The 20,732-nt window shown below is 33.1% G+C and overlaps 1 protein-coding gene across 1 annotated transcript in view; it reads left to right on the forward strand.

The window, feature by feature from the left end:
* Positions 1-20,732, forward strand: part of LOC118735761 — a gene marked incomplete at its 3' end in the record, with an annotated part of 287,491 nt that overhangs the window by 254,211 nt on the left and 12,548 nt on the right.

Here is a 20,732-nt window from a genome sequence, read left to right on the forward strand (position 1 = left end):
AATAAAACAAGTTTGGTATCCAATGGAAGAGGACTTAAATAGCTTTAAAACTGGAATGTCTAAAAGAGGAAAGCCACATATTGAAAAATATTTCAATAAAAAATATTAATTAATTACCATAGAACAAACATTGGGACAGGTTGGGAAGAATTCTTTCGCAAAAAGCGGTGTTTAAACAACGATAAAATTCTCAAAAAGTAATTAATGCGCCGCAATAAAAATAAATAAATGTAACTGAAAGTCCTCTCAACTGGTGCAGTGTCAATCGAAAAGAATTTACAATTTTGCCAAAGTTTCAAGTTTTTCAATACAAATACAAATCTTCGGGTGAATTTTTTTTCGGGAAAAACTCAGGATAAGGCAGATTATTAAAAATTATTAACCTTTTCATTTTTTATTTACCTAAATCACCTAATTTACCCACCTAAATTATTTCTTAAAAATACATGATATCCGCATTCGCATTCGCATCCGCGAATGTCAAAAATTCCACATTCGCAACATCCCTACTATACACATACATACGGAAAAAAGCTAAAATCCTAGCAGGGGCCTATTTTTCAGAAAATAATCCTACAATATCAGTAGGGCGCTCCTGACAAGCACACAGCTGTTGGGCAGGTTGACTATGCTGGTAAATACATTCAGCGAGTGTCATATGGTCTATCGCGGTTCAGTGTGGGATAGCCAATTCATAGAGTACACTCAGGTATATGCCTATGTATGTATGTAGCTCAATGCCTTTATTGCTATGAAGCAAACACACACACATTAATAAGTATATATACAGTACAGTACAGTAGTAAGTTCACATATTGCATTCCAATATGCTGAACAAGTCAACACATGACCAACACAGCAAGCAATTAAAAGCACTGAAATGTTTGCTTCTCGTTATACACATACAGCGCTGGTGATGGCTTTTTTTTTGTCAAAAAAACCGAGATCATAAAACAAAATCCACCGAGTTTGCAAACAACAGCCAGAATAATGGTGAAAAGTTGTTTTAAAAAAATGTGCAGTAGTGCGAAATTGAATTGAAGCATGACAATAACGTTGCAAGCAACAACAATAATCACAAAACAGCGGGATGGCAACTTCGACCGTAGCAACGTAGGGCAACAAACATATTTATGAATTTCCATTAGGGTGGTTCGAAGTTTTCTTGCCAACTGAGAAATATCGAAAATGTTTATGTTTAACGATTTTATAGCAGACTTGAAAGCACCATTTTGAAAAAAAGGAACCGATATGAAATATCGTTCTCGAGATAGAGAAAAGATAGAGAAATAAATGAAAATTCGGAAAAAATAATATCCTTGGATAAAGAAACTGCATTGAACTTTAAAATGGCCTTCAAATATACGAAGAAGATTGTACATTTTTTGGTTTTTTTCCGAAACTCTGATGCAATGAACTTTTGCAAAGTTTGGAACACATATTTTTGCTGCTCTTTCTTCCATGGATTCCATATCCATGGTAACCAGAACCGAAAAACGCATTTTAAAACTTTTTTTTTTTAATTCATTACCAGCCTTTTTTTTGGGGTAAAAAATAGCTAACAAATTAAAAAGTGTACATTTGAAAGTCATTTTAAATATCTGATTGGACGAAAAACTACCTTCACGTCAAAACCGGTCAGAGAACGTAAAAGTTTTGATCTTTTTTCTTTCTTTTTTTTGACTGAACTTGAACCTTGGAAAAAAACTTAAATGCATATTTTGCATGTACCGCAACGGTTACAACTTTTATTAAAAAATCGCTTTTTAACAAATATTTTTTACTTTTATTTAATAACACCTTAATAACAATTATTTCTGATTTCTATTTTACAAATCCAAAATAACAATTATTTTTGATTTTTATCTAAATAATCTGCAAATAAGAGTTATTTTTATTTTTAAATTAAATGTCTTCGATAACAGTTCTGGAAGACTTTTATTTATAAAAGTCATAAATGAAAATCAGTTAACGACTTTACTTATAAAAGTCAACAATATAAATCAGTCACTGACTTTTATGTTTTAAAGCGTACTTATAAAAGTCATTTGCATAAGTCTTCAATAACTTTTGTTCTCCAACACCTTCTTAACTGTGAAAAATGGTAATGACTTTTATACGTATGACTTACAAAATAAAAGTCGGTGACTGATTTATATTGATGACTCTTAAAAGTAAAAGTCACTGACTGATTTTTATTGATTCGATAACTGTTATCTAAGACATATAATATAAAAATCAAAGATAACTTTTATTTGCAGATTATTAAGGTAAAAATCAAAAGTAATTGTCATTTTGGATTTATAAAATCAAAATCGAAAATAGTTTTTATTTTTTTTTTTTTTAATTCTGCAAAACAATTTATTTTCAAATTTGATTCTCGGTGAAAAAATAAATCGATTGGTATGTATCACTTAGGTGCAGAACATTTCCTTCATAGTGAATTTTTCAACGATAATTTTCATCAATACCTGTTATGTTCGGCCCCTGATTTTTTGGTTTTTGTGATTATGAAAATAGATTTCTTGAAACAAGAACGGCAAAAACATGTACTTATTAGAAGCTTTCTAAAAATTACATTGCAGACTAGTTTCAGACCAAAACAAGAATAAAATTAAAACTTTTTTATCTGAAGGACATTTTAAAGATCAAGGTAATTCTTCGATCCAACGATACTATTTTTACTGAATTCACCATCTCAAAATGTTTAAAATACCGTTACATCTATTTCACTATCCCTTCGCGTTCTAGAGATATCTGCTTTTGAGTTTTTTTTTTCGCACGATTAAATATTAACCGATTACAAAAAATAAAATATACGGTATCCTTAGTTTCGAAATATTTCATTTGGGGTTATGACACCGAAAAAATTCCGAAAAATTTTACGTTCCTGTCTATTTTTGGTCCACCGTAATGCACATGCATACATACATACATACACATGTTTATTAAAAGCCAAAATATGTGAGGGAAAGAAATCATTCGCTTGTGACCAATCCGCGTGTGTGCAGTGAAAATGAGACAAAAAAAATATTTCATACCTAGATGGCTTCACTATAGAAGTAGCGCTGTTTTTACACTTTTGACATACATACATACGTTGTACATGTGCACGTAAATATGTATTTATACAGCATTTTTTCTGGTTTCTCACGCCCACGCGCTGTATCAATACATTGCTATTTTTTGCAAATATTCTCTGAAAGGTCTCAATCTAACTATTAATTGGCAACTCAATCAATCTAGTGTGAATTGCTGCGCATGCAAACTGTTACAAAATATTGCAATTTCATAAAAAAAGTATACAAACAAATTGAATGGAATCATAACAAATATGTGTATAAGTTTTAGTTTGAAAACATTTTGAAGAGGGTTTCCACCCGTTTCGAAAAGCCGAATTCAATATAATTTTACACATGTTAAGTATGTGAAATACTTTAGTTTGAGCATTTAGAATATTTTTGGGTGTTTTAGGAATTTAAGAACTTTAATTCAAATTAGTTAATAAGTTAAATGAATCATTAAATATGATATCAATCGAAATGGGTTTGGAAGGGCTTTTTTTCTGAACTATGGAAGGGTTGCCACGTATTTGAAAAATCAAATTCAACTTAGTGCGCCAATAATTGAAATTCGTATATGAGTTTCAAAAAAAAAGATAAATTTAAAAATATTTTTGGAAAGGGTTGCCACCTGTTTGAAAAGTCGACTTTAGTTAACAAGATACATATGTCTATTATATATTTAAATATTAGTGTCAAACTAAAGAGTCTTATGGCTGCTTTAGTTTTAAAATACTTTTAAAAAGTTTTTTTTTTTTTGAAAGTCATCAGATCTACAGCGATGCTTTGAATTTGAAAAGTGGGATATAAAATTAATGAGCTTGGCTTGTAGATGTGAAATGACGTTTTATTTTTTTAACCTTTTTATCCATACAGGGTGATTGGAATCAGAGAAATCTCACCAAACTTGAGTTTTCTTCACTCAGAAATGACTGGACGGATTTATGTAGACGAAATTTTCAATATTTTTTTGGTTTTTGAAGAGGGTAGACATCTGTTTAAATTTTGTCGTTTTAACGCCATGCTGGTTCACTAGAAATATGGATAATAAGTAGAGGAAGAAGAAGTCTCACTTCAGTTGCGCATGGGATCTTCACACAATATTTGTATGCGGTGCGGATGGTATTCCCCCATGTGTCGTAAGAAATGGTATGGAAAAGCTATATAAGACATTAATATACCTCTTCAAGGCCTGCTTTGTACAAACTGTAGCCTTACGTGTTTGCTTGGCTAGTTAAGCAGCTTTCCACTCCACTCTCACTCTCTGCACTCTCCTGCAACCGTATACATAACCAGATAAACTATTCAAAAGTAGTTAAAGAATTAACCAAATTTCATTGGAAAAATACAGCGCGCTTTTGCGTCGTTGTATGAATATAAACCTAACCTAAAATTGTGCAATATATATTTACCGAAATTTTCTTTGAAAATTAAATTGCTGTACTTCCTCATATCTCAAGTATTTATTTCGTCGTCAAACCAGGCACATATATGTATATAGTTTTTCCTTTATACATACATTCACTGCTACTCTATCCGTTGTACGTGGCGTATGAGTAACATTTTTTGTGTCTTCCTCAATTATTTAAAAGCACTAAATCTGTTGCACTTTTTTCGCCCCTTAGCACAGTTTTTCCTGCTCTTTCTTCTGCTGCTGTTGCCCTCGCTTTTAATTTACTTACGCTCATAAAATTATTAAGCTCCATTCAATATTCAGCAGATTGTAGGAAACACGCTGTGTGTGTGTGTGTGTGTGTGTAACGGCGGCAACTAATTGCCCGAATTCACAGCGCGCCAATGCGTCATTTAACCCACAATCATAAAGATTTTATATCTAGTATAAAATTTTTTAGTGATACTCGCAATACTTTTTTCACATCGGAGGTAAAAGTTGGAAAATTCGTTGCGATTAAGTAAAATGTTATTTAAAACATGAAAATGAAATTTATTCAAAAGAATTTGATTACTCCTTAAATGAAAGCTTGTTCATACATTTTTCTCTGGAAAAATCCACTCGCATCATGACCCCAGTTCGCATTATCGGAGTTATTCTTTATGTTATATTGGATGTAATAAAGCTGGGAAATCCAATGAGACACAAAAATTTAGCTTATCCGTTCTTAGTATGTACATTTAAAGCAAAAAAAGTCGCTATCTTATAGTTCATTTTCACCAAGCTTTAACTGCAATTTATAACTATTGCAAAAAAGATATGTCAACTCAAAGGGAGTAATTGTTTGTATTAAGTACAAGCAACCTAAAGTAAAACAGCAAAAAGAAAAAAAGAAACATTGCCGATGAGCCCTGCTAAAATTCTCGGAACTTACCTCAGCAATTAATTGCAGTTAAGCTTTTAAGGGAAATGGGCTGTTAGTGAGACCCAAACAAACTGAAAAAAATGGTATTTTATCGCCACTTTCCTTCAGACTTATATTAGGTTTTTGGGCCCAGGGATTTTGCTCATTGATTAATCCACGGAACTTTAAAGAAGAACTTGGTCCCCAATATTACCGAAATTTATCGAATATCCGAGGTTCCGAGTTATCGAACTTTTTCGAGTTATCACAGCGTATTCAACTATTCAACTTCATCAACGTTTTTTGTGTTGTTGAAATTTATAGACACAGAAAATTAGTTGTCGAGATTTACGGATAGTTATCGAGCTATAAAAATTTATGGGATTATAGAAATTTTCCAATTTATTGAAATTTATCAATTGATCGATATTTATTGAATTATCATTATTTATATAGCTGACGAAATTTGTCGAGTTATCGTAATAGATGGAGTTCTTTCAACTTATCAAGTTATCGATATTTATCGATTTACTGAATTTTGCCAATTTATCAATCGAAGTTTTCGGAATTTTCAAAACGTATCAAGTTATCGCAATTTGAAGGTGATAATAAGTTTACTGAGTCATCACTGCTAATAAAATTTTATCATGTTACCAGAGTGAAACGAGCTCTCGCATTGTTTCGATAGCTTTCGAAAAATATGTGGCTATCAAATCTAACCGAGTTATCGAAATTTCTAGAGTTATCGATTTATATCGAGATATATATAATTTGGAGTTATCCGAATTTAACGAGACCTCAAAATGCACAGTTATCGAAATTTATCGAGAATTATCGAAATTAGTCGAATTCATTGAATTATCGATAAGTACCAAATTATCGAAATTTATCGACAAACTGGAATGTATCGGAGCAGGAGATTTTCCGATGTGCTAACCACTCCAATGGTTTTCAAAAAACTAGAAAAACGGTCGAATTTCGAAAATAAATTCCGTCTGAGAAAAATAACTTGGCCGAATCACCTTAAAAAAGTTTCTGGATCGCATCATTGCTCTTTAGGAAGCAGGCTGACTTTATATTTCCTCCTACAAGGGCATTGTTTTTGATCAAGAGCATTAGATATTAGTCTTACATTCTCCCAAATAGTTTCCTATGTCCATAAGTAAGCCCCATCGTCTTGCCACAGTGCGTAAGAATGCAGCCGACACATCGGATAAGGGGTCAAGGAAACCAGTAGATAACATTGTAGCCAGCCAGCGAACTTCATCAACAAATGGTGTGCAGTCGACAAGTGCGTCAACGCATCGAGGATATTTAATTATCTCTAAGCCCGTCATCATTAATATAAACGGCTACTCTAAAGTCTAAAATCTCCATAGAAATACTTGGCTCTTTAAACATTTTAAAAATCACAACATCGAAGAACTCTGCACTCAAATAAATACACAATATCATGTTGCCATTAATCTTCATTATCACTCGGTCCACTGCATTGTCTTCATTTCAAATGCAAATTTTTCGCCATCGCACCCGTCTGTATGAATAACTCTTGAACACTGCAAAAATGTGACATGAATAAGCAAAAAAAAAAAAATGAATAACATTTCCGCAAAAATCAACACTACATTTATCAACACTGCATATTTTTCTTACCGCAGACATTCACGCGATGTGATATGGCAGAATTGCATAAATAGACATTCATACATGCATACGCGTACTTAGCGCATGAAAAAGCCAACATATATATGTACATATGAATGCATATACGTGTGAACAAAACATACGTACATATGTACATATATATATGCGTCTATATGCCAGCAATGCAAATGGCATAGTTAAGCGAAGCGCATACTCTATGGTTCGGAAAATTCATATTTTTCCCTACCATATCTGCACAATGCAATTTATCAGCAATATTCAAGTATTTATTATTACTGTTATACTTGTATGGTTTATTGTTGTGCTTATATTCACAACAGCAGCTGCGTTATTTTATAACATTTATTTATTTCGTGGAAATAGTTTTTGCTTTAAATACTGATTTCTATGGAAAGTGAAGAAAAATGCCGTGATATTTATGTAGTTAAAAGCAGTACCGAATTTTCCTAAAATCGGAGAGAAAATATTTTACCCTACTGCAAAGAATAACAAAAAATCCCTACCGGATTTGAAGCAACAATAGACTATAGCATGTAGAGTATAAGCAAAGCCTTCTTTCCATGTTTGTGTGAATAAGTCGTCTAGATCTAACTGGCTTTGGTAGCCAACCGCAACAGCATTAGGACGCGGTGGTACCTATGGGGGCTTCCGATACCCAGCCCCCGGAAATTAGACTGGGTTTTAAAAGGAAGTCACACGCAAATACCGTTGCCATAAAACTGATTGTTCAGGTACGAACTTTTACTTTAAAACTCCTTCATTTAAACTGAAAAATTCTGTTAGTCGCTGAGGTGTGGTGGTTAGTAGTGTGCGCTACCATTCCGCAAGGCCTGGATTCAAGCCCGGTTCAACCCAACATCAAAAAATAAGAAACAAAAAATTTGTTTCTCTTAGCGATCGTCCCTCGGCAGGCAATGGCAAATCTACGAGCGTATTCTGCCATTAAAAACAGCTTCTTATAAAAATACAAACGCCGTTTGGAGTCGGCGCAAAACTGTAGGTCCCTCCATCAACAACATCAGGGCGCATGCCACAAATAGAAGGAAAAGCTGGGCCAAACACTAACATATGTCGTCACCCTATTGCCAGAAGCATTAATGTGCAAATATATCAGTTTTGAGGTATTAGGTTGACTTGATTCACCTTTAGATGTTCTACACTCTAAAAGTGCATGTAAAAGTACTACTGAAGAGTGTTTATTTTCCAACCATAATCTGTGCAAATATGCGCACAAGATGTACAAGATTTGATTTTGAACATATGTGGTTTGAAATATACACATGAAATGTTTAAAATTACAAAAATTTTGAAAGTAAAAATATATTTTTTACAAATAATAAATATTAAGTGCTCATATTTACGCAATTTCAAAAACCTTGTGTGTAATTTTCCCCTACGTGCCAAATTTGGTATGTAAAAGTAAACAGACAGTGTTTAATTTTGCACACATTAAGAGAGGAATCTGGTTACCTATCTTAATATGCGCAAATTTAAACAAACAATTTTTAGAGTGCATGTTATACTAAAACCCAGCATACCATGCGTACACGGAAAGCATATATTTTACAATTTCAATTGCACTAATTTGGGGTTAGGTCTCGTGAAAAAAAAAAACTTTTAAACTTGATTTGCCAAAATTTTTGTTTTTAAACATTCATGTTTCTGCCATACGGGCGACGATGTGTAAACGTCAATCTATTATTATTCTATTATTCCTTATGCACTTATTCATGTATATATTAATTTTAGAATGATTTTCGAGTGTGCCAATAAAAATAAAACAGTCATCTTTTACTAAATGTAATTTTTTTTCATCTGGTGGCACACTAGTTGTATTAGTCTAGATTCTTTCGTTTTGGCACGAAGAACATTTTCACCTTTTAAGTTTAACAGTTGAAAAGTGTCTATATTTGCTAAAAATAAAAGTCTTAATATTAAAAAAAAAATTAGAAAATAGCTGCGACATGTTGCCATTTTTTCAATTTGGTGGCACACTCTTGAAACTTCACAGATATGTATGTTGTATTTGATGCCAACGTACATTGCCTCTCATATGAACATTCTATATGAAAACTTCCCAAAGTTATTAAAAAAACAAAAAACAATTATGATTTTTCCGAGTGACAATGAAAAAATTAGTAATTTCGGTGCTTTTTCGACTAAATAAACATTTTAAGGGTAACATTGTTCAAACACTTTATTTATTTTTAACCGACTTCAAAAAAAGGAGAAGGTTATCAATTCGTCGGAATATTTTTTTTATGTGTGCTACCGCATAACTTTCGACCACGTTAACCGAATTCTATAATTCTTCTTTTAAAGGAAAGTTGTTACCTCATGGTTGGTTCCATACTAATTTGGTTTAGGTTTGATAATTGGATTTTGAAGAAATTAACGGTAATCTTAAATTTTTATATAGGAATTGAAGTCGGTTTTGTTTTGTGCTTAAAAATTACTACATTGATTGAAATACATACATATATGCAAGTAGAATGGTTTAGCGTTTTTTTTTTTTCTGCCGAGAGAAGGAAGTGACACTAAAAAAAACAACTCGTGCGATTTGCTCATATACCACACTTTTCGATAGGCCTGATGGTTTCTGAGAAATTATTTAATCGTTCTAGATTTTATGATTTTTTGATGAAATTAAAAGTCATTCAAACGATAAAAGGGAAAAATGTAAAAAATAAGAAATTCGGTGTCTATCTTTTACATTTTTCTCAAAGCCTATTCTGTTACAAAAAAAAAAAAAAATAAGCTGCTAATGAAGAAAATTTATGGATACATAGGGCAGCAATGAGTCGTCATATGAAAATGCGCAAAGATTTTCTGTATAAAAAATGGGCAGGAAAGAATGTTAATCATACGCCATGTATACACGAGTAAAACACGTTTTTGCTCATATTTCGGAAAAAAAAATCTTTGCAAATTTTAATTTGCACGATTCATTCCTTTCTTATTTATCCATCGATTTTCTTCATTGGTAGCGTTATTTTTTTGTAAATGAACAGGCTTTCATACAAAATATAAAAAAAAATTACAAAAAAAAATCGTTATCCCCTTTTAAAGTTTGACTTCTTTTAACTTTTTGATTAAAAAAATAAAAGATCTGAAATGAACAATTAATTACTCAGAAATTGTGACACATAAAAATTGGATAGTGGCATCCGGCAAACAAAAAAGAAAATTAAAAATTTTGTTCCAGTGTGATAGACAACTTTCACTGGAAAATTGCATAAATTATCTTATTATTATTGCAATTTTCCGGCTAATAATAGCAAATGCTTAGATTTCAATTGAGAAAATTATCCATCTATTTATTACCGCTAAATACGCCCATAAGTAGGCTACCATAATATTTGACATCTCATGTGAATATTTTACTTCTACAAATATCTTTGGCTTCCCTGCAAAAAATGGAACTAATCCGGGATGACTCCGGGAGCAATCGCAAAGGAACATGCGACTAATACCATTTCTGATCTCTTTATATGGAATGAACTGTTCGCTTTTGTTCGAGCATGTCCTATGAAGAGACTAATTGTTCACCTTTATACCCGAAAGGGTATAAAAAGCGACTAGTCACTTTTAAAAAATAAAAATAAAAATTTGCGCCAGCTGATATTTGAACCGGGTTGCTCAGTTTTGTTAGGCGAATGCTCTCTCTGTGTGCCAACGCCGCACATGAAATTTCATTGACTAAGTGCGTACATATCATTAAATCGTTAATAGTACCCGTTAGAGATGAGTCGGGGACTAATTGATCTCCAATTATACCCATAAGGGATGAGTCGAGACTAATTAACCTCCATTAGTACCCGAATGAGACTAGTTGGGACTAATTAATGCCCAATTGTACCCGATTGAGAGTAATCTCGGAATAATCTCTTTAGAGATTAGTCGCACAATTTTTTGCAGGGTTCTTAAGTATTTCATTAATAACTATTCTGTACAATACAGTAATAAATTCAGCCCATGGCAAATAAAATTGATAAATATTTAAGCTTTATTGCCATATTATGACAAAAGTCAATGGAAAATCCATTAACAGTGATATTACTACTAACCAACAAATGTACTCATATGTGCATAAATATGTGCGAACAAAGCACATGCACCCGACTATATGCTCGTAAAGCAAACAAATCATTATAAAGATTACATAATCAGCAGAAAGTCAAGAACTTGCACGCACACATACATAAATAGTCAAGCACATTAGCGAATAACTGCATACAGTAGCGGTCAAAAATGGATGAATGGTGCCGCGTTTTTAATATTTACAATGTTTTTCAAGCTTAAAGTTTTTTGATATTTTTTTTATAAAAATATGGCTCATGCTTTAACAAAAATTGTGTAAATTTTTATCTAAATTTCGAGCTTTTTAACCAGATCTTTTAGAAATTTTTTGGGCACGCAGTTAACAAGGTTTTAAAATTCTAGTAAAATAAGTGCAAGTTTTGAGCGGAAAAAAAATCGCATTGATTTTTAGTATATATTTTTTTTACAGCGTTTTGCACTTTTTTCCATATAAATATGAATTTCTTATGGAAGAATATGCGCAAGAACGTTTTCCTAAATAAAAATAAAATAGTCAGCGCCAGTTTTCCTAAATTTCGATATTTATATGAAAACAAAAAACCGTAACAGCCATCAGCGAAAAAAAAAATTATTAAAAATCAATGACTTGCAGTTATTTTACTTGAATTTTATACCCAAAAAATGTCTAAAGATTCCGGTTAAAAAGCTCGATAATTAGATAAAAATTTGTGGAATTTTTCCAAGTACTGTATAAAGTTTGAAAGTGTGATTTATATAGTTTTTTTTTTGAAGGCTCAAACATATTTATTGTTTAATAAAAAATTTCAAAAAATGTCTGCTTGAAAAATATTGTAAATATTAAAAACGTAACACCATTCATCCATTTTTGACCGCAACTGTATATACATAGGTGTGTGTAAGTATTTCGATGAGTAGACGCCATGCTGAGCAATGCGTGGAAACGACAAAATCAATTGAGTCATTAGGCGCAGGCATAAGCACTATAGATGGTAGTAAAAGGAAGACATAAAGGAAAGGCAAAGTGATGCTTTTCAGCTATTAGCTAATACATACTTATATACGAGTAGTACGAGAGATGAAAAGCATTGAAGGCAATCGCAAGTGACAAAAAGCAGTGTGCAGAAATTTCACTATTTTACTTTACTATATACTATAACTCAGCTCGTCGTTCTTATTGAATATCAGCAAATACATAAATATAGCATACTTTGAGGCGCGCAACCTATGTATTTCATTTCAACTATATAAGCTAATAAGCCAGCAATATTATGCGGTGTTCATACGAGGCGATTTTACAGGCAACTTTTAGTTGAAAGCAACTACCGCCTGGTGTGAACGGCCTTTCAACTAATGGCTTCCAATGAAGTTGGGGTGCAGCCATATTTTGATTCAAGTAATCGCCTCTAAAATTGCCAGGAAAATCGCCTAATGTGAACAACGTTTTAGTTTAGCAAAAAAAAAATAGAAATTGTCAAAATTTGTTTATGTCATTGATGTATTAAAAGCGATCTGACTTTGATTGTGTCATGATTAGGGGCAGCTTAAGTAATCGAAGGCTACGTCATTGCGTACGACCATTTTCTTCGCCATCCAAACACAAATTACCGACAACCACCAGCCAAGCCTAATTTTGAGCTTTTTGCAAAGTGAGTAATCAGCGTAAAGCTTTGTGCTTCTTTCAGCATAACGCGGATGGATGGAAGGAAGGAAGTACAAGTAAGCAAAAAGAAAAAAAGAAAATAAACGCTGCTCAAGCAAAAAAGTCGGGCGTAATAGCCTACGGCCGGTCATCATTATGTTAAATTACTTAAAAGGCCGGCCGAATGAGATGGCTGGATTTTATGGTACTTTTAAACACATTAACCGCTCAAGCAATGGTCGCCGGAGCAGCAATTGGGTGGAGTAAAGTTTGAGGTTTGGCGCTGCAGGTGGGAGGAGAAGTGGGAGTTTGAAAATGGCCATAAATCCAGCCCGCAGCCACAAAATGATATCGTTGGGAACAAAAGCGGAAAAATGGGGTTCACCATGAAATGGAAAATGAAAAGAAAACTGAGATTAATAACTAGCAGGCGGAGTGTGAAGCGCGCTATGTCAAGCAAGCAAATGCCAAGGGAATGAAGAATGAAATGAGTCAAGAAATAAATTTTTAAAAGAAAACTAAAATGCTTGCATTTGCACAGATTTGAGCTATTTCAAATGATCGAAACAGTTAAATCAACTTTAAGTACACGCGTATTGCTTTTCAAAAATTGCAAATTGACTATTTCTAAGCCTCAATTATTTAAAGGCAAAGTCTTATCCCTGCTCAAAATATAGTTTAAACGACTTTGTTACTTAACTAGATTGCCCTCACCCGCTTCGCTGTGTGCATGAAATTTCAGCGTGCTATATTAGATGAGATTTATGTAAATAACACAGAACATACTCAAACTCAGCCAAAACCATTTTTTTGGCCCCCTTCAAATTATTTTCAAACTAAAACTTTCTTAAACGCCTTTCTTGCGATAAATTTTCAATTAATTTATTACCTTAATTCAAGCCCAATTTGAGCTTTTAAACATGTGGCAACCCATCTACATGTAGTTTAGAAACGAGGCAGTTCAAAGCATTTCGATTGGTACACATATTGTAATAATTCATTCAAATTATTAAATAGTTTGAATTTAACTTTTTAAACAGCATGCAACCTTCTTAAACCTCTTTTGTTGACACCCACATTGTGATAAGTGCATATGGATGTATTTAAATTACTCTATTTCCATAATTCGAGTGGAATTTAGTTTTTCAAAACAGGTGGCAACTCTGCTAGATTAAGCCTAGAAATAAAGCCCTTTGAAACCCATTGCTATTGATACCCATATTGTAATAATTCATTTAAATTGATTGAGATAAATTTTTTAACAGGTGGTAACCCTTGTAATGCAGCTCAATAAAATTTAATCTAAAGGCATCCCAACAATCTTTCGTTTGACACCAATTTTACAATTTTTGATATAGCTTGCGAAAAATTAATTTAAATTTGACTTCAAATAAATAATAAAATGAGTATGGAGTTGATTTTATATATCTCCATACCAAGTTCCGGTATTCTACAACAAATACTTCCAGAGATATGCAGTATGAAAAATTCTGTTTTTGTTGCTCCGATTTTTCACGTCATTTACCCCGATGGCTTTATGAAAACTATAAACCATGCGATTTGTTTGCCATTTTTTCGGTTATTCGCAATTAACTCGAAATTATTTTATTTATTTGTTGAGTTTTTTTTTCAATGAACCGATTCGAAATTAATTTAGTCAAATTATGAAATATAATACTAATTCCCTCAAAAATTTCTCTCTCCACTTTCCCATCAACAAGACACAATAGAGCTTTTTTTCACTTAACCACGCTACCCTTCTGGTCGAGTAATTTTTAACCGGCCTGGATGAACTCGTATAAATAGTCGAGTTAGTGTTGTTGCTTTGCAGGTATTTCGACATCTAAGCGAGTGTTCTTTTGTAGTTCGGTTGCAAAAGATTCCACATATTATTGCGATTTGATTTCCAGTTTTTTCTCTTTGTTTTGTTTTAAATAAAACTGTATTTAAAGATGATTTGGTTTTTTTTTTTATAATTCTAAAGACAAACATTTCGAAATGTATCGATTTTTATTCAAAGAAATCTGCAATGGAGTTCTAACAATCGCCACGCTAAATTTCCATCAATGAAATTCTCTAAATGCAAATCAGTGGGGCCTAAAAGAACGCAGCATAAAAGTAACAGATGCAATTTGTAATCTACCAAAGCTGGTAGTATGAGGAGCATCTCACCAGGTATTGCATGTTGTTAGGCGCGTCTGCTATTCTTCTGGAGATTTTTAGCGATCAAAATTAGCGATAGCGAACGCTGGAATCCGGCTGCAGGTCATCGTAGTTATATGTCATGGTGTCGATCACGTCGACACCTGCAGATAGTTTTAACCAGATTTTGAGGAACCGGCCCTCAATCTTAAGCATAATCTTCATTTTACTCGTGACTATCTCCTACCATCTTCCATCACTTTTACGCTTGAAATTAAAGCCCAATGATTGTATTGCTTCTTCGATACATCGATGTTCGCACTTACTCCCAACCGAACGCAAAGAAGTTTCACTTCAAAAAACAATTGCCTTTATGGTAAAAGGGGACTAGGGCCACATATCCAATATAGGCAAATGTTCCAATGCCAACAGCAGAACCATTAACTAAGATATACATATTTATGTACATAGTAAGAGTACCTGAGGAACCGTTTCCACTTGAGTTGCTACATAGAGTTGTGTTAAATTCAATACAGCTTTCATGCCAGCTATATGGGGTCGTTTCTCATAACAATTGTTATGTAAAGGCATGCCTTTTGCTCAATGATACCCAGCATTTTGGAGCCCTTTTGGTCTTATAAGGGTTTTATAGACTATTTTATGGAGCAAAATGTTAGAGAATTTGCTCTTCAGTTTTGGGCAACTAAACCTTACTTAAACTCTTAGGAGAATTTGCATAATTTTTCACGAAATTTTCTTTCATTTTACTCTTTCATAAGCCATGTGATAAGAAATGGTGGTGTTTTAGTGATTCTCGAAAGCAGTTATCAGCTAATTTTTTTTAATATCCATCTGCTTTTTTCGGTTAAAAAAAATCTTCCACAGACAATATATATTTCCACACATAGACTTTCCATAAAAGCACTCGTCACACCGATGACAATGTTGTTTTTTTAATTTTTGGTCACTCAAAAAAATTAAACGCATCTAAACTATTTATCACTCCTTGTAGTTAAAAGTAATAGCGCATACAAATTTATCCGCGAACATGTTGGCACTTTTCGCTTGTCATTTTTCAAGTGTGCTTAAAACTGACAACTACCGTTTATCACAAGTACACTGCCAACCAATTGCCTGTGCATATGTAGTTGTATATGCTAATACTTAAAAGAAGGTTTTAGTAAAAAGGTATTATAGTCTGAAGAGTGTTTGAAATATTAATAGTTATTTGAAGAGCAGCTACGAAATGCCCATTTTTTTTTATTTTTTATAACCATGATAACCACAACTATTTAGCTTAGATAGAAAATATACATACATAAGTAAACTCACGGCAAAAAGTTTTGGTATCGAGATTTTTTCACAATAAATGCAAAAATTTCTATTTTAATTTTCCGCTAATTTTTTTTATAAATATATGGGTCATATACAACAAAAGTCATAAGAATTTAATTTGCAAACTTTGAGCAAGAGTCAGGAAAATTCAATAAACTTTCATTAAATTTTCAACTTTTTAATCAGAGTTTTAAGAATTTTTTTTAGTATGCAGTTATGTAGCCCATTAAATTTTAGTATAACAAAGTACAAGTTTGAAGTAGCTAGGAGATACCGTTGGTATTTCGCATGCATTTTCTTCCAACAAAAAAAAAATCTAAAATACACCTTCAATAAAAAATCTCAAAAATCAACGCGATTTTTTTTAATCTTTAAACTTGCGTTTATTACAATAAAATTTAATGAGCTACAAAACTGTGTTTTCGAAAAATTTTAATAAATTAAAGTTTTGCACAAAGTTTAGAAACAATATTTTAGGGTTTTTTTTTTTTGTAGTATCAACCAGATTTTTATAAAAAAATTAGTCGAAAAAAATTTAAAAAAAATTGTTGTATATACTGTGAAAAATTCTCTGTGTCAATACTTTTTGACGTGAGTGTATGCTCATGTAGTACACTCGTACGCTGTAACGATGCGCCTAGTCGTTATACGTTTTCGCTTGCCGCTATACACCCACCCTCTTGTCAGTGGCGCGCCAGTATAATGTCGATTACAAATTCCGGCAACGACAGCAGCCATTGATAGAATAACTGACAGCGCCATTGGCAATGGCATTCAGCTGTCATTTGGTGTATGCGCTAAATTCGCAAATGACAAGCGCATGCCATTGCGAAAGCTAGCACATACATGTACATATGTCCATATATTATACATATACTATGTATATGTACTCGATATATGTTGGAGTTCATATAGCATATAGACATTCAATTCATCCTTTTTTGCTGCTGCTGTCTCGTTTCATTCATGCACACACACACACACATACACACACACACACACACACACACACACATACACACACAACTACATATCTACTTTATTTTCTGGCAGCTCCTGCTACACTACTACCAACTAAAATGCTAGTCGTTAATTTAGTATGTGTGTGTTTTTCTCATAGCGGCTAATATTTTGCAAATTCAATTACCACGAAGAAAACTGCATTTTCTTTATACTCTTCCAGCGTTATTAATGCCAGTATTTAAATTTTCTATTTCCTAAACGAAATTTTAAGGTCATTAAATGGCGTCAGAGAGCGTTTTTCTCTACTAATTTGGAAGCTCCATTTTTGAAACACAGCCAAATATAAATATGCATGCTTGGGAGATAACTGGCTTTAGCCTGCGGCCTTTCTCATTTGATACGGATATTAAAGAGTTTCGCTTTACTTGAATTTTTACTTAAATTGATTTTTAATTTCAAAACAGGTGGAAGCCTCTTTAAAAGTATTTTAGAAATGAAGGTTACTATAAAACCTCAGTCGTTTGACACTCAATACAAATATTTGATTAGACATGTTGACTAAATTTATTCTGAATTCCTAAACAGGTGGCAACCGTCTTCAAATATCTAAATTAAGAAATAATATGTTTTTTTTTACAAATTAAAGTGTTTCAACTAACTTTTTAATTAAATCGATTTAGAGTTTTTGAGTAGGTGGCAACCCTCTTCAAATATGTAATGGAAGAAATAAGCACAAATTTCTTAAACTCTTTTCGATTGCCACCTATGTACATATGTGTGTATATTAAATGTTTCAACTAACTTTTCATTTTTGTAATATCTTAGAAATAAAGTTTTTTAAGACCTCTGGTTTGATGCCCAAAAACAAACATTTAGTTTAACTAGTCAAATAAATTTACTTTGAATTTTTAAACAGTAGCAACGCACTTCAAAAGAATTTTAGAGATTAAGCTTACTTAAACCTCTATACTTCGGCAGCCCATTTTAAAATATTTATTTTATTCCACTAGTTATCTAAATTGATTTTGAATTACTAAACAGGTGGCAACCCACTTCAAAAATATTTTCGAAATGAACCTCTCTGGTTGGACAAAATATCTCATCAATGAATTGAATTTGAATTTGAACTCAGGTGGCAACGCTCTTTGACAACATTTTCGAAATAAATTGTTTTTTTTTTTTTAATTGTTTTGGGCAGCCATTTTGTATATATTTGTAATTTATTGATTTTGACTTTTAATAAAAGTGGCAACCCTTCTACAAAACCAAAATAGCTGTGAGCAAAATTTCATTGAAACGTTCTGACTTACAATAATATCATTTAGGAGGATTTTAAATACCCTAATCACTGGTATGGAAATGGACGTTTATGTAATTCCAACAGTAGTAGATATTCTAACAGCACAATTCTGGCAACTGTCTTTAAAATTTCAAATAAAAACTAATAAATTGAAGAAAATTTAATTGATAAAGAGAGTAAAATAAAATGAAAATAAACCAAAAACAAGTAAGAAAGTCTAAGTTCGGGCGGAGCCGAACATTAAATACCCGGCGCATGTATTAAATATATGTTTTTTCACCATTCCGAAACCTACCGCTAAATGGTAAGCCGGGGTGTATCAATTTTGAGTAAATTAGCGTCCTTAAATTTCGAGATATTGCAGTTTCAAGCACTTACCGTTATATGAAAAGCGGCCGTAATTTTAGTTCGATTTCAATAATTTTCAACGTTTTGCTTTTATGTGGCAAGCACAATAAAAATACCGAGCTTTGTACAAATTAGTAGAATGGTTACCGATAGACATATATGTGATCATAAGTGGGCGGTGCCATGCCCATTTTCATAAAATTCAAAAAAAATAGTTTTATTTTTAAAACAAAATCCAAAAGTTGAAAGTAAATTGAACTAAAAAAAGTAAAAAAGTTACTAAAAATAATTTCCTGTTATTAATAGAGTATTTTTTTTTTTTTTTTGTTATAGAGTGTTGTCTGACAATATTTTGAGATACGCGGTTTTGCCAAAGTGCCGTCGATATGCAAAAGTCAGTTCTCTCCCAACTGCACGTCATTAGATAAATTTGCGGCATCTTCAGAGATTTATTAATACTAGTGTTCGCCCAGCGGTTGAAATTCAACCGATAAAATTAAGGATAGTTTATGTAAGTTGAATGAGCTAAAATAACATTAGTTGGAATGGGTTAAGTGGAGGGGAGTTTAGCTTAGTACTTGGCATAACATAACATAACCATAACATAAGAATAAATAACATAACATACGAAGCATAACACACCACAATATAACATCGCACACTCTTCAGTTGTATTTCCTTTTTATCCCTTTTTTCACCTCTATCTAAATCTTATTTATTTTGGTTTATTTTATGCCAAATGATGTTGCCTTTGATGCCACATCAAGTGATATCATGTCATGTGGTGAAATTGGGTGTGGTGAGCTGCGGTGTGGTGAAATTGGGTGTAGGAGTTACGGTGTGGTGAATTTAGGTGTGGTGGATTCAGGTGTGGTGAGTTAAGTTATGGTGAGAAAGTTGAGGTGTGGTGAATTAAGGTGTGGTGAATTTTGGTGTGGTGAGTTGAGGTGAGTTAAGGTGTGGTGAGAAAGTTGAGGTGTGGTGAATTAAGGGAGGTGGATTTAGGTGTGGTGGATTTAGGTGCGGGGGTTAAGGTGTGGCAAGTTGAGGTGTGGTGAATTTAGGTGTGGGGAGTTAAAGTGTGGTGAATTAATGTGTGGTGAGCTCAGGTGGAGTAAGTTTTTAAGTTAAGATGAGTTAAAGTTAAGGGGTTATGATTTTTATCCTTATCTTCATCTTCATCTTCATCTTCATCTTCATCTTCATCTTCATCTTCATCTTCATCTTCATCTTCATATCCACCTTCGTTTGTATTTAGGTTTCTTTACTTTTATTCTAATCTTTGCCTTTATCCCTTTCTTCTTCTACATATTCAACTTTACCTTCTTCCTTGTATGAATCTTAATCTTCGTAAATCTGATTTCTAAACTGCTGCTTAGCAGATTTCTTTAATTCAGTATCAATATTAAAGCAATGTCATTGATGCCACATAAAGTGATATCATGTCATGTGGGGAAATTGGGTGTGGTGGTTTGCGATGTGGTGGAATTGGGTGTGGGAGTTACGGCGCTGTGAATTCAGGTGTGGTGGGCTTAAGAGGTGCGGTGAGTTTAGGTGTGGTGAATTTATCTGTGGTGAGTTTAGGTGTGGTGAATTTAGGTGTGGGGAGTTAAGATGTGGTGAGTTGAGGTGTGGTGAGTTAAGGTGTGGTGAGAAAGTTGAGGTGTGGTGAATTACGGTGTGGTGGATTTGGGTGTGGGGGTTAACGTGTGGTGAGTTGAGGTGTGGTGAATTAAGGTGTGGTGAATTTAGGTGTGTGGAGTTAAGGTGTGGTGAGTTGAGGTGTGGTGAGTTAAGGTGTGGTGAGAGAGTTGAATTGTGGTGAATTACGGTGTGGGGGTTAAGTTGTGGTGTGTTTCATCTTCATCTTCGTCTTCATCTTCATCTTCATCTTCATCTTCATCTTCATCTTCATCTTC

Source organism: Rhagoletis pomonella, unplaced genomic scaffold (assembly GCF_013731165.1).
Source record: "Rhagoletis pomonella isolate Grant_MI unplaced genomic scaffold, Rhpom_1.0 Rhpom_scaffold_00003, whole genome shotgun sequence".
In the NCBI taxonomy this organism is placed as follows: domain Eukaryota; kingdom Metazoa; phylum Arthropoda; class Insecta; order Diptera; family Tephritidae; genus Rhagoletis; species Rhagoletis pomonella.